Raw genomic sequence first — 14,686 nt, 5'->3', positions numbered from 1 at the left:
TTAATATTCCCACTCCATAGAGTGCAACAGTAGGGAAAGCGTTGGATAGCATAGAAGTTAAAAATAACATACTTATAAATAAAATATTTTTTTTAATTACCAATGAATAACTAATTAACAATGAATTAATAATAAATACCAATAAATAATAATTAATTGATAATAATGACCAATTAACAAATATTGAACAATTAGACAATTTTTTATACCCCAAAAATAATGATTAAACATTAATTACCAATTAACAATCACTGATTAATATATTAATTTAAAATATGAATAAATAATATTTAATTACCAATTGATGAAAAAACAATAATACATACATTTTCATACCCACATTTTTTTATTTTAGAATAATTAGCAATTAATGATTAATATCCAATAAATGAATAATCAATACCCAACTATACATTTATTAATTACTTAATTAGACTTTAATTACTTCCAACACTATTCCCTTATAAACGCACAACACACTCCAATAATAAAATAATACACTGAACATAATTATCAATTAATCAATTAATACAAATTCATTACCAATTAATAAAAATTGATTCCCTATTAATAATTAATTAACAATAATATAATTATCAATGCCAATTAATGAACATAAATGATTACTTAATTACAATTAAATTACTTCCCACCCTATTCCCCTATAAACCCACAACCCGCTACAGAACTTAAACACAAAAATTTATTAAAATGTATTTATAATTCCTAAAAATTAAGGATTAACTTAGTATAATTTAATTACTTCCCACCCTATTCCCCTATAAACCCACAAACCGCTATGGTACTAAAACACATTAACTTAAAAAACATTATTAACATACAAAAATTGTATACATGTATTTTTAAACCAGTAGAACACTTAACAGAACACATACATATTAAATACATAATAAAATACACAATAATATAAATATCGATATTAGTAACATTGATATTAGTAACATCGATATATTTGATATTGATATTACTAACTTCAATATTACTTACATCGATATAAAAAAACAATATTACTTACCTTAGGGTCGATATTCTGTCCATATATATACTTCTCCTCATAATTCTGTCCATTTGATATTGTCACCTCGATATTAGTGTAGGTCAATATTTTATTTTTGATATTTTGACTGCTCACCCCCTTTATTCATATACTATTGGTAACAATTAAGTAAAATGCTGTACCTCAATAGTGTCGGGTTAATATGTGAGTATAGACCGTGCATATATCCCTGTCGTGAACCAATTAAATATTTGGTCTACATGAGAAGGGTTGAGTATTGTCATGTCGCTCTTATAGATGTTCCTATGTTGATTATATAAAAATGTCACAACTAGGACCATTTATTGCGATCTGCAAGTAATTATAGTAGTGTTGTCATGTAGAAACCCCAAATTCAGCACATCAAGAGAGTAGGTTAAACCAACCGTGTTTATGCAACCCATTGAAGGATATATCTCACTATAACAGAGTCCACGGAATGTCGTCATTAAGACCTCCAGTGTCCCTGTGAAGCTTGAAAACCCATTGTTGCTCCTTCCTAAAAAGGAATTTATATATGCCAGCAATATGGGGGGGGGGGGACAAAAGGTTGTTTAAGGACCGTCCAAGTTAAATCATTAGCTTTATGTTGCATGTTCAACAAATAATTTGTCAATCTGGTTGATTGTTTTTTACACCGGATGGTGCTTTTATGTTCCAAAATGCGTTGTTTCACCTTTCTGGTCGTCATTCCGATGCAGTTGAGTTGGCACGGACAAGGTATCAAGTATATAACTCTTTCACTGTTACAGTTTGTATGTTTTATCTGCCTCCATGGCCTCTGAGCACCCATGTCCACCTCTGTTGTATGTCTAGTTTGGGAATAAATCGCACAGGTGCCGCAGGAATGGTGTCCTTGGACAGCTGGTAAACTCCATAAAGTCACTTATCTGGAATCATGGGAAACGTAGTTACTAGCCATCATCGACAATCAAAACTGCTCAATGTGCATAGAATCTTAAAAAATGCAGTCATGCTTATGATTATCGGCTGCTGGTGTTGACAATTAAAAAACACAATTTTAACATCAAATCATCACTTTTTTCTGCACTGCAAACACCCACCTTTGAACAACTCCATGCTTCACAGATCTTAGAAGATCCGACCATTAGATCCAATTAAAACATCCCTGAGCTCCTCCCTCATAGTGAGGGAGTTGCAGCCCTTGGTTGCACTAGGTTTTACAACCGAGAGGAGATCCCAGATGATGAAGCATGCCACCTCGGTGGGTGAGGGTATTCCGTCCTCTTAAATAGGACTTCTTCCATGTTAATATTGGATTGCTTGCTTACAGTGACTGTGCTTGTGATTTCTCCTTTAGAGAATGTGTTAGATCCGCAGATGTTGTTTTTTGAGTATTGTATTGGGGATTTTGTCCGCGGAGGTCTTTAAAAAAAATTCCCTTGGACCCCTTACCCACCTTGTGGTTTATACTACTTTGCCAGTCCCTCCTGAATCTTGGAATACTATATCTACTGATTTTATCACTGCACTATCTCCAATATCTGGTACCTAAGCCATAATGGTAACAATAGATTCCTTTTTGAAGATGCCCCATTTCACAGCTTTAAAATATTTACCTTTCAATAAGACACTGGGCCATGTATTTTTGCTGTAGAGTTTTCATCTTCTTGGGCTGCCTCTCGTTAGCATCTCAGCCAGAGGTCATCAGTACATTTCCTGTTTCTGGAACACCTTTTGCAAATCTTTACAGAATACTGTAGCCCTTTCATCACTCAAACTAATGGGCAGATGGAACATCTGAATCAAGTCTTGAACAACATCTCTATTGCTTTTGTAATTCCACCCAGAGTGATTTTCCCACATTTTTGCATTTGGCTGAGTTTTCCTTGAAATAATAACCTTCTCAATCCACTATGTCCACACCTTTATTGTGTCTGTATGTCTCCATCTTAGATCCCTTGCTTTTAGTAACAGTGCCTCTCTCAGATGGTTCGGAGGCAGATCATCTGTAATTTATATGAGGCTAAACAGAAGTCAAAGTTTATTGGTGATACCCATCGGTATCCATTTCCTGGTTACTACCATGGAGACAAGGTGAGGCTCTCTTCAAAATTTCTACTTGGTCATCTTTCTCAGAATAAGTTTAAATCATGCTTTTGTGGCCCTTTCAAGATAGTGAAGATACCAATCATGTTGCATTTAAGGTTCGGTTGCCTCTGTCCATTAAGGTCAATCCAGTATTTTATTCCCCACAATCAAAACCTTAAACTAATCACTTTTATCGCCTCTTTACTCGAACCCCCAACACTTTTGGTGGATTGTGCTCCTGGGATTAAGGTTTAGGAATAATGTGACTCCCCCCTTTTCAGGAGCAAACTTCAGTGTTTAATCAGGTGGAAAAGCTATCCACCCAATGAACTTTCATGGGAAGATGTGCCTTCCATCTATGCCCCTGTCCCAGTTTTCAGGGGACCTCATGAAGAGGGTATGCTTTTGTGCCAGAATCCCTCTAGGCAGGTATCTCTGCTTTCATGCTGAGCGTGTGGGAGACATGGCTCCTGAGCATCAGAGGAGAGTACAGCAGACCACCACATGCTGCACACTCACCTCACAGTGGCGGGCTCACCAGTGCCATCTCCCGCGAGTCTACTCCTCTCCTTTGGTAAGCTGGTTGTAAGCACACTGTCAGCATCTCCATATTGCTCCACATTCTTCTTCTTCCCAGAAGCCTACTAAGGGGCTCATTAGGATGGCGGGCGGACTTTGTCCACCCGCCCCCGCCATCCTGCCGGAATTCAGGACTGCCCGCCATTAGGGCGGGGGTCTTGTGGTTGGTATTAGGATGTGCCCGCCACAGTGGCAGGCACATCCTGCATTTATAGCATTGTGGCGGGTGGTGCTCTCAGCACCGCCCGTCACAATGCTATAAATGCATTTCAGCATTTGCATATACAAAGTGCGGTGCCTGCCGCTATGTATATGCAAATGAAGGGGGGTACCACAGGTACCACCCGGTGTGCACCCCCCACATCACCTTCACTCTGGGGGCCTGCCGGGGGCCCCCAGAGTGAAGACCGCATGCCTTTCCGTGGCGGCATCGCCCATCATAATATGGCTGGCAGTGTCTATTAGACACCGCCACCAATTTATTCCTTTTCCGCCCCGGCGGCAAGGGGACCGGGACGGAAAAGCGGCGGACGGTCTTTCTGTCCGCCGTGGTCCCCCTCCCGCCATCCTAATATGGCGGGGGGGAATTCAGGTGAGGATGTCGGGCGAATTGCCCCCGCCAGGCTGGCGGTGGCTACCGCCAGGCTGGCGGGGGCAATCCGCCCAACATCGTAATGGGCCCCTAAGTATTTACATGACTCAAGCCAAGATGTCAGCTCCTCATGCCTTTAGTGTTCCTGCCCCTATCCATCACAGTAGTTGTACCTTCCTGAAATGCAATTCCCATTTTACCAGTATAAAAGGCAATTTTTCCTCCTTGTGTTGCATCACTTCTGCATTCATGTATGAGTGTTTCTCACTCCTGCAAATCCTGTTCAGTGCTCCTGTAGTTCTTTGTATGGAATCCCCTGTGTTTTTTCTGCCACGGTGATCATCTTTGGGTACCATCTGGCAGATGACATCCATCTGCGATTACGAGGTTTTTTTTGCCAGTGGGAAGCCCAATTTGCTTAAGCACTTTTCTAGTGTCAGCATCATTGTGGCTACTAGTGGGGGGGTCGCCCTTACCTCTGGGAGACAAAGGCTGGTAAATAAAAACAGTGCAGGAACAGAAGCAATACAAAAAATAAATGTAGCATGATCTGAGCCCTGGTGACTGCACAGTTGTCAGAAGACGTGTGTGGAAAACGTCTGGAAGCCCAGTGGAAGGGGGCATACCAAGTGATCTTGCCAATGAATATTGTTGCATAGTGTGGTGAAATGCCACAGTGTATCCATGCCCCTAACACAAATAGAGTGGAGGCAGTGGATAAACAAGTGGTGTAAACAACTCAAACTCAAGTTCACAGCATGGATCCGGAGGGGCCTGGTGAAAATGTTGAAACTGAATCTGATGAAAGTGGTGAAGAAAACAACAAGGCCATAGAAGTCCAGGTTGGTGAACGTGAGAAACCTGGTGTATAAGTAGCGCTGTCAAATTGAAGATTAGAGTGAAGAGCTATTACAATATCAAAGTCAAAGGCATTAGTGGCAACAAGAAGAATTAGTCCTTGATCCAACCAACAAAAGACTCCAGTTGAAAATCCAAGTCATAAGCACCCCAGAGGAAGAAAACAGTTCCCAGTCAATTGTGCAGTTGTAATTAATCACAGTTTCAGTCCAATAGTGAATGGAGAAGAATCAACAGTAATTTTAGGTGCAAAAAAGAGGTGAAGAAAACAAGTCATTGAAAAGAAAAAGCAAAAGAAAGCAATCTCAACAAGAAAGCTTAAAGTCAAACGATGAAGATTGTGAATCAGTTGAAATAGTTGCACACAATAGTGAAAGTGAGCTGCCAGTTGCTAAAAGACCAGCAAGAATGAGAACTCCAAAGAGAGTGCATTTGTCACCTGAACGGGTATACTTATTAACAGTATTTGAAGAGGAACAGTCCAATAAATCATTGGAAAGTGAACCTGGAAATGAATCAGAAATGAAGAAGAATCACCTTGAAAATGTGAAAGTCTGTAAAGACTGAGTTAAACTGACAGTTCTTAATAAAAACTAAAGAAAAATAATCGTTGAGATTCTAAACTAAAATGAACTGTTGAAAACACTGTTAGATTCATGAAGTTTTCAGTTTTAGTTTGATTATTGTTTAAAATAGGAAAAACCTATTATTGTTCTAAAAACAAATTCAGTAACTTTAATTTTTGGAGCTTCATGACAAATATTTGTTCTTAGTCTCAATAGAAAGTGGAATTCATAACTATGGTAAGATTACTAGTTTTCCACCTCAACCCTTTAACTGGTGAGGCTTTTTCACACCAGTGCTAAGCCCTTTTTTGAGCTATTTGGGGTAGTTTGCACTGACACCTCCATTACTTTATTTCCTGCATACTACATGCACGCAAAATGTGCATCCTTTTTTTCAACATCCTAGTAATTCTAAAGATACCCACAATTTGCTGATTGATCTGGAAGGGACTTGGCATATAGACAACATTAAGCTACTTTGTGAGTTTATTGTGAAAAATAGGAAAATACACCATATTTATATATATATATACACACACACACACACACATGCATATATGTATATATATATAGTCTCATCTTTTTGATTCCAGTTGGGTGAATGGCGCTTGCAATGTTGGCTTTGCGTTTTCTCCTTTGGCAAAACCACACCAGTAATTATTACCAAAGCCTGGTGCAGTAGCACCAGAAAAAGGAGCACACTCTCCAGGTAAGTTTTCTTGATGATTTATTTATTTACTACAATTGGCAGATCACACCACATTTCATTCTCTTCTCAGACCTTGATCACAGGTTTTCCTCAACATCATCCTGTGTAACATTTATTTCTATTACAAATGTCGTCATTCCCTCATCTGCACTACATGATGGTAGTTGAAGTATACAACAGTTGCATAGATTTTCAATGTTTAAAGAGACTAAGTGCAATTTCTGCAATTCTTAATTTAAAAGTGCCTTAAGTGACAAAAGTGCACAAGGGCAAATATACTTATAATACAACAAATATACACAATTAAAATTAAACATTAACATTAAAAAACATTTTGAATGGAGAGGAGACATTTTTCTCTCAAAATGTTCAGTCTTTCTGTAGATATGTTTTGATGTCCTGTGCCCACTAATGTTTTTAAATATTTGTCTATTACTGAGGTTATTTTCATTCTTTTATTTATTTAATTATTTGTATTCACACCCTATGGTGGGTAATGTCAATTTCTATGTGAAAGTCACTAGTTTTGATCCTTTCCAATTGTTCTTTCTCCTTTCAATTTGATTATTCCCTTTCTTTTGCTACTTCTTTTTTTGTGTCTATTATCCAATTATTATACTCCAGTGGATTTAATTATTCCTTCATCTTTTCATTTTAGCAGTATATTTTAGAGATGTGCCCTTTTTATTTTAAATGTTTTTAATCTGCACACCTTTATTTTTTGTTCTTATGATTTTTTTCTTTGTTCGTTTCAATTCTATAAATGACATAACGACCTTTTGGATTTAATGTTCTCATTAAAAAAATGTATCTTGAGTCCCTTTGTCTTAACAGCTTTTTTCGATCACCTCCTCTGTCTGAAACTGGAATTTGTTTGATTGCATTAGATTTCAGATCTTCCCAGTTGCTATTATGCTTTTCATCCATGTGTTTAGCAACCACATTACTCCAATCTCTGTTTACTGTACCTCTAATGTGTTCAACTATTCTTTTTTTCAGGTCACAGGTTGTACTTCCCACATATTTCAATAAACAGGTGCCTTAAATTACATACACTACAAAATTATTCTTACATGTAGTGTTTTGTTTTATGTTCCACATGATACCATTTGCATGTCAATTTCCTCTTTTTCCCCAATTTGACATGCTTTACACTTGTTACAGAACCAAAGCACTTCCGATTGGAACCATGTTCTTTTTGGACTCATTTTTAAATGACTATGTGCAAATTTTTCTCTCAAATTCCATGCTCTTCTATAGGTTATATTTGGTTGATCCCCTACTATCTTGGCCACAGTGAGATCAAGTTCTAAAATTCCTCAGTGTTTCCTAAGAATTTATGTTAGTCTGTTTATCTCACTAAATATGTTGTTATTAATCTCAGAATATCCTTCAGATTATCTCCTCTTCTTTTTCTAATCCATGTAAGATTTGAGTTAATTTTCTTGATTTAACTCTCTGGAGACCTTCCATGACTATTTTCCTCAGATATTTTCAACGTGCAAAATGATGTTGAGCTTCTTGACTATATTTTTCAACATATATATATTTTACATAGTGGTAGTAGCTCTTGTAGTATAGTTGTGATTCCCAGATACGGGAAGTCCTTGGAATTTTTGTCACTTATAACTTTGTCTTTGTTTGAAGAATATACATGAAACTTTCCGGACCTATAGCTTTTTCTACATTAGCCGCAGAAGGAGAGGTTTGCAATAATTGGTCAAGGGGGTACAGAGATAAAGGGGGGGGGCGGCTCCCCAAAAACATTTTTCCACCAACACATTTTCCGTGAACTTTTGTATCTCATGTAGCATGAAAATGGCTGAACAGACACATGAAAATTGGCAGCATTACACATTATGGTGCGCAGATGATCCGATTAAGTGGTACATGGTAAATATCAAGGTAAATATACATTAAATTATAAGGCATTTTAACTTAGGGACATCTGCTGTAGTGATATTTTGGTAAATGTTTGCCATATTTTGTGGAAGTACCACGTTACCCAGCGATGACAAGGCATTACATGATTGACTAATGACTGTCTTTACAAAAGATCAAGGCAAACATGTTGTTTTTAGGTACACTTTGGGTGTGTTCTGAGTTTTGCCCTTAGATATAGTTAAGTATTAGGCATGATATTTTCCCCTACATATTAGCACTTTTTAAAATATAACATTTATTTATAGTTTTATAATATTTATAGGTTTCTATATATTTAAAGAAATATACGGAGCATCTCAACAGTGCCTTGGGAGTACTGCATAAATTAAACAAAAACTAAATGTTAAAACATTTACAATTAATTCTAGTACTCTATATTTTGTCAATATAGTGTACTACAGTGTATTTTCAATTTTTAACATATTTAAATCGTCATAACAAGTCTATGGAGTACTGCAGTAATACCTACATATTACTGCCCTACTTAAAAATTATTTAAAAAATATATTCCACTTCTCCCTAAACTTCTGTATATATATTTAGAAATGTATAGATGCATTTCTAAATCTAATATCACTTTAATAAAGTTGTAATATGTAGGGGTTAACAATAACACAACCACTTACATACATCTAAAACCCTAACACAGAGTGCAACAGATTAAAGAATACAGATTGTAGGTAAACTGTGCTGAAAACAATATGGCTGTCTATTATGTTTGGTAAACACAGTCATTAGTCAATCACATATTGCCTTATCATGTGATTGTACCATGGTATATCGCAAATTAACCACGTTATGATGTGGCACAATATATAACTAAAATTACGAATAAGAAGATGTGATACTCCGTCACAAACGTGATGGATATTATGTCACCCATATTACAATTCTATTATATCCCATGGAACTTGTAATACCGTGGATGGGATATCCGCCACATTTATGTCCAGCAAATCGATAATTAGGCCCCAAGTATTTGAAGAATTATGACTTTAACACTACTTACACTATTCATACATACTACAAAAAATTACCATTAACACCTCATAATGTATTTTCCAGCCACTTTACATCTACATCTGTTCACACACTTTCACGCAACGTCATCTTCAATTACTACACTCCACTCTATGGCATTCTACTCTATGCAACTCCACTCTCTGTAAAGCGCAACTACCCATCCGTGAGTAGTCAAGGTGCCGAGGGGGGCTGCTGATCCATCTGGATGCTGAGGTGCAGTCGAAGAGCCAGGTCTTGAAATCCTTCCACTCTATGCCACTTCATTTTATTACACTCCGGTGTACGCCATTCAAGTCTACATCCAGCTGCTCTATGCTGCTTCAATGTACGCTTTTCCATTGTATCTAAGTCCATTGTTTGCCCCTTCACTCGAAGCCACTCCACCATACACCACCCACTCCATGACAACACACTGTACGCTATTACATTTTACATCCCTCCAATATATGGCACTCCGCTCTATGCCATTCCACTCTATGCAAATCCATAATGCCTAACTAAACTCTATGCTATTCCATTGTACGGAACTACACTCTACTCCATTCTACTCCACTATATGTCATTCCACTCTGTCACTACAGGGTGCTCCAGTAACATTCAATGCTAGTCCACTCTACACTGCTCAACTGTATGCTGCTCCACGCTATATCACTCCACTCTATGGTATGCAACTGTATAACACTTCACTCTATGCCACCACTCCAGTCTATATTCACAACAGAGAACAACCCAATATTACCCCGGAACTGGGTATATTCAATAACAAAAACAAAAAGGTTCCTGAAGGACTTATTTCATATTATTTAACAATTTATGTAAATGTCATAAAAATGAACATCATTCAAAAAACAACAACTGGAGATTATATGTATAGAACCATTGAGTTTTTATATAGTCAATTAAGAAATTATTAAATCAGCATAGGTAAATATCCATATGACAGTTCATGAAATGGCAACTCAAACAGAAAACTGCTACGTCAATTTCTCATATGCGCAGTGATCCTGGACACTTTTGCTTATTATATGGACAATATGTACAATTTATGCCATATATACATTAGTTCCCAACTATATACATTTATTTACAATACATAGTCAGATGGTATTAGCAAAACAGTGTCAGTGCGTCGACGTTTCGGTCTCAGACTTCCTGTCTAAACGAGACCATCCTCAGGACCAATGTTGCACCATGAATAAATGAAATGTCACAGTAAATCAATCCTCCTGAATCTGTATACTAAATGGAGATAGGTTCACGCTCTCAATCGTGAATTCTGGGCGTTTTTCAAATGCCTCCCTTGAATCTTAGGACTGGGATCAAATCACCGCTCGTATCCTTGACTCTCTACATCAGACCACTCCAGTCTGTTCTATCATATAGGACACCACTACACTGTACCTCCCTGCACTCTATCCTGCATTACTGCACACTACTCCACTGTACACCCCTCCACTCTAAACTATTCTACTCTGCACCACTCCATGCTAAGCTATTCCACTGTATACCAATTCTCTCTAACACACTCCACTGTACACCGCTGTACAGTATACCACTCCACTGTACACTGTTTCACTGTATGCTGCTAAAGTGTGTGACACTCCAGTCTACGCCCCTCTGCTGTATGCCACAACACTGTAAGCCAATCCACTCTACATCTTTCCACTGTACACAACCCCACTGTTCATTTCACTTGATGTCATTCCACTCTATGCCACTCTAATATATGCTATTCCATTATACGCCATTCCACTGTACACCACTTCACTGTACACCACTATACTCTACCCCGCTGCACTCTATGCTACTCCACTCTATGCTACTCCTCTATAGACTGTTCAACAGTACGTAAATCCACGCTCGCTGCTACGCTCTACATTATTCCACTCTACACCACTCTACACCACTCTATGTTGCTCCACTGTATGCCACTCCACTATATGGTATTCCACGCTACTTCATGCCACTATATGCCACTCGACTGTACTCTATTCCACTCTACTTCACTCCACTGTATGCCATTGCACTCTATGGTGCTGTACTGTATGCCACTACACTGTATCTTACTCCAGTGTATGCCAATCCATCCTAAGCCACTGCTCTCTAAGCCCCTCTACTGCTCTATTGCACTTTACCACACTACATTCCTGTCACTCTACTCTTCGCCGCCCCACTGTAAGCTATTCTACTGTACTCCCCTCCCCACTATAATACTCTACTGTATGATATTCCACTGTACACCATTCCACTGTATGCCACTCCACTCTAAGCTACTCCACTATACACCACTCCACTCTATAGCACTCCACTGTACGCCACTCTACCCTATACCACTGCACTCAACATCACACCACTGTACGCTGCTCCACTCTATGACACTTTACAGTATTCCACTGTTCATAACTCCACTCTTACCTCACTCCGCTCTATGCTGTTCCACTGTATGTCATTCCACTCAATGCCACTCCACTGTACATAACTCCACTGTACGCTATTGCACTGTATGCCACTCTACTCTAAGCCTATTCAATGTACTCTACTCCATTCTATGCCACTCCACTGTACCCAACTCCACGCCTCTCCACCAAGCTCCACTCAACAACACTATACTCCATTCAACAATAGTCTAAGCCCCTCCACTGTACCACACCATACTCCTCTGTACAACAAAATTTTCCTTTAAATGCCACTATATAGCACTCTACTTTACTCTATAGCAGTTTACAACACTCAACACCACTCCATGCTACTCCACTGTGTAACAGTTTAATCCACTCTGTAACATGCTACTATACTACACTTTCGATATACTACAACATACCAGTCCACTCCAAGGTACCACACACCACTATACTCTATCACACTTTACTCCACTGTGTACTATGTCATTCAACGCTGCTTGACTCCACACCACTGTACACGAGAACATGTAACTCCATTATTTACTACACCACTCCCTAGATTCCACTACACTCTACTCTACTGCACAACACTTTTCCCCACTTTATGGCACTGTACAACACTCCACTCTATACCACTCTGCACAACTGCACACGGTAAGCCTCTACTACACTCTGGACCACTGTACAACACTCTACTCCACTCTTTGCCCCTGCACTGCAATGTACAACCCTCTACTCCACTTTATGCCCCTTCACCCCAGTGTTGACACTCTACTTCCCTCCTCAACACTTTTTAACACTCTATGACATACTACCCCACTGTACTCCAATTTATAACAATTTACCCAACTCCACAATATGCCTATTTACTGTAGTGCTTCACTGTATACTCTTCTAATGTATGCCTCTCCACGGTACCACATTCCACTCTACTACACTCTGACACAATGCTCTATGACAGTACACTGTACATCACTCTTCTCCCCTCTACTGTACCACATACCATTTAATGACACTCCCACTCGATGGCCATAAACTATACTATATGAAACACATATTTATTTAACAAAAAACATTGAAAAAGCCAAAGGTTAAACATTGGGTATAGTTAGGAAACCTTTATATACTGTTTCTATATAACCCAAACGTAAAATATAAAACCATTTACAAATTCGAAAGCTATAGTTATACCTTAAATATATAATTTACCTACCAACTTTAAAATTAATACAAATGTATTGATTCTTTTTCTACAAACCAATATTAAGCTATGTATAAATTTCAATTTTTTTCTCTGATACTTACACTTTTAATTTATAATTTACAAAACAGCTTTAACTTATTAGGACTCACTCACCTCCATACAAAGTGAATTCAACTCTGTAGCCGCATGTTCTGCTCGATTTTTGGGCTCTATTTATGAGTGATGGTGACTTTAAGCTTGCTACCATCCTGAATCTCTATTCTTGCCTTGTGTTGGTCCTTTTAAGGCCTTTTTGCCATACCTAGAAGCATAAACTAGAGGATAGCTGCTTAATATGATGATAGATCCCTTATTGTCGACGCTAATCCATCTATTGCCTATTGGCTTTGACATAATTATGTGTCCTTTCATGATTCTACCTATAGTAGAGGGTGGATCCTGTTGTCTTGACTTCATATTACATATTGGTATGGTTTGTGTAGGTACTCTGATAGAGCTAAGTGTTATTTCATCCTTCTCAGGCCTACAAGGCCTAGAACTAGAGAGACTCCATTTTGTTTTCTGTCCCTGCAGACTGAGATGCTTGCAGGGTAAAGGTAATGTTTTAGTTATGAGGTGTTGTTCGCTTGGAGAGAACCGGTTCAGGCCGGCCCTTGTCGAAGGATTGTATTTTTCTTCGTGTCGAAGACACAACATCGGGCCGGCCGGCTGGGGATGTGTCCTTGGTACGGGGAGGTGCAAGAATTTGGAGGGCGGCAGGCTGATGCCTGGAACTTTCCATGAGGAGACAGCATTCCATATTATTGAAGTGCAGAGGCGGAGTCAGGGAGAAGGACTTTGGGTTGGAAGGAGTGCAGTCAGGGATTGGAACGGAGAGCGTTAGAGTGCAGAAGGAGAGGAGATGGAGCAGGGGAGAAGAGACAGTGGATGCTTGGAACAGAGGGAAGACAGACAGCCAGTGAGCTGGAACCAGAGAGAGAGAAACTAGAAGCAGTTGTGAGTAGATGGTGTTCTGAACAGAGAGAGATGAAGTAATGTTTGGAGCTGAAGACAGCAGTTAGAAGTAGTTACTTATCCGGAGGAGTTGTGATCAGCTGGAGTCTGAGGTGATGCCTTTTGGAAGAGACTGAAGTTATACTAATCTGTGAGAGCAGCTGGAGTGAATTGGACATTTGAACAGAGATAATCAGACAGAATGAAGAAGCTAGTGGAGCGAACGGTTATCAGAGTGGCAGAAACAATTAGACTGAAGCTGGGAGGCGGAGACAGTTCGTGGGGGAGAGGTGTCCAGTGCAGGGTGATCAGCGCAGATGCATGTCCAAGAGTGCAGAGGAGAATCACAGACGAGGGAGGAATCCAGACGACAGCTAGAACAAGACTCCATACTAATCAGGTGATATCTGTCCTGTTATGTTAGTGCCCATGAAACATTATTACTAATCCTTTTCCTTTCAGCGGTGTGCAGTCTATTTACAGTCCCTGTTAGTTAGATGTGGATGTGGTCTTTACAGAGACCCTGCAGATCTGTGTATGTGTCTATTATGTGTTGCTAATGTTGTTATTGTTGTGTAATAAAGATACCCCAGTTCTTAGTGAACCATTGTGCAGAAATTATTATTATTAGTGAGGCTAACCTTTCTTCTAGTCAGGTGCAGGTGAACGGATGCATCTCCCGTCCATGTGGGTCTGAGCAAGGGGGT

Source organism: Lissotriton helveticus, chromosome 2_1 (assembly GCF_964261635.1).
Source record: "Lissotriton helveticus chromosome 2_1, aLisHel1.1, whole genome shotgun sequence".
Lineage (NCBI taxonomy): Eukaryota > Metazoa > Chordata > Amphibia > Caudata > Salamandridae > Lissotriton > Lissotriton helveticus.
The sequence above is the reverse complement of the archived record's forward strand: the minus strand, read 5'-3'. Positions refer to the sequence as shown.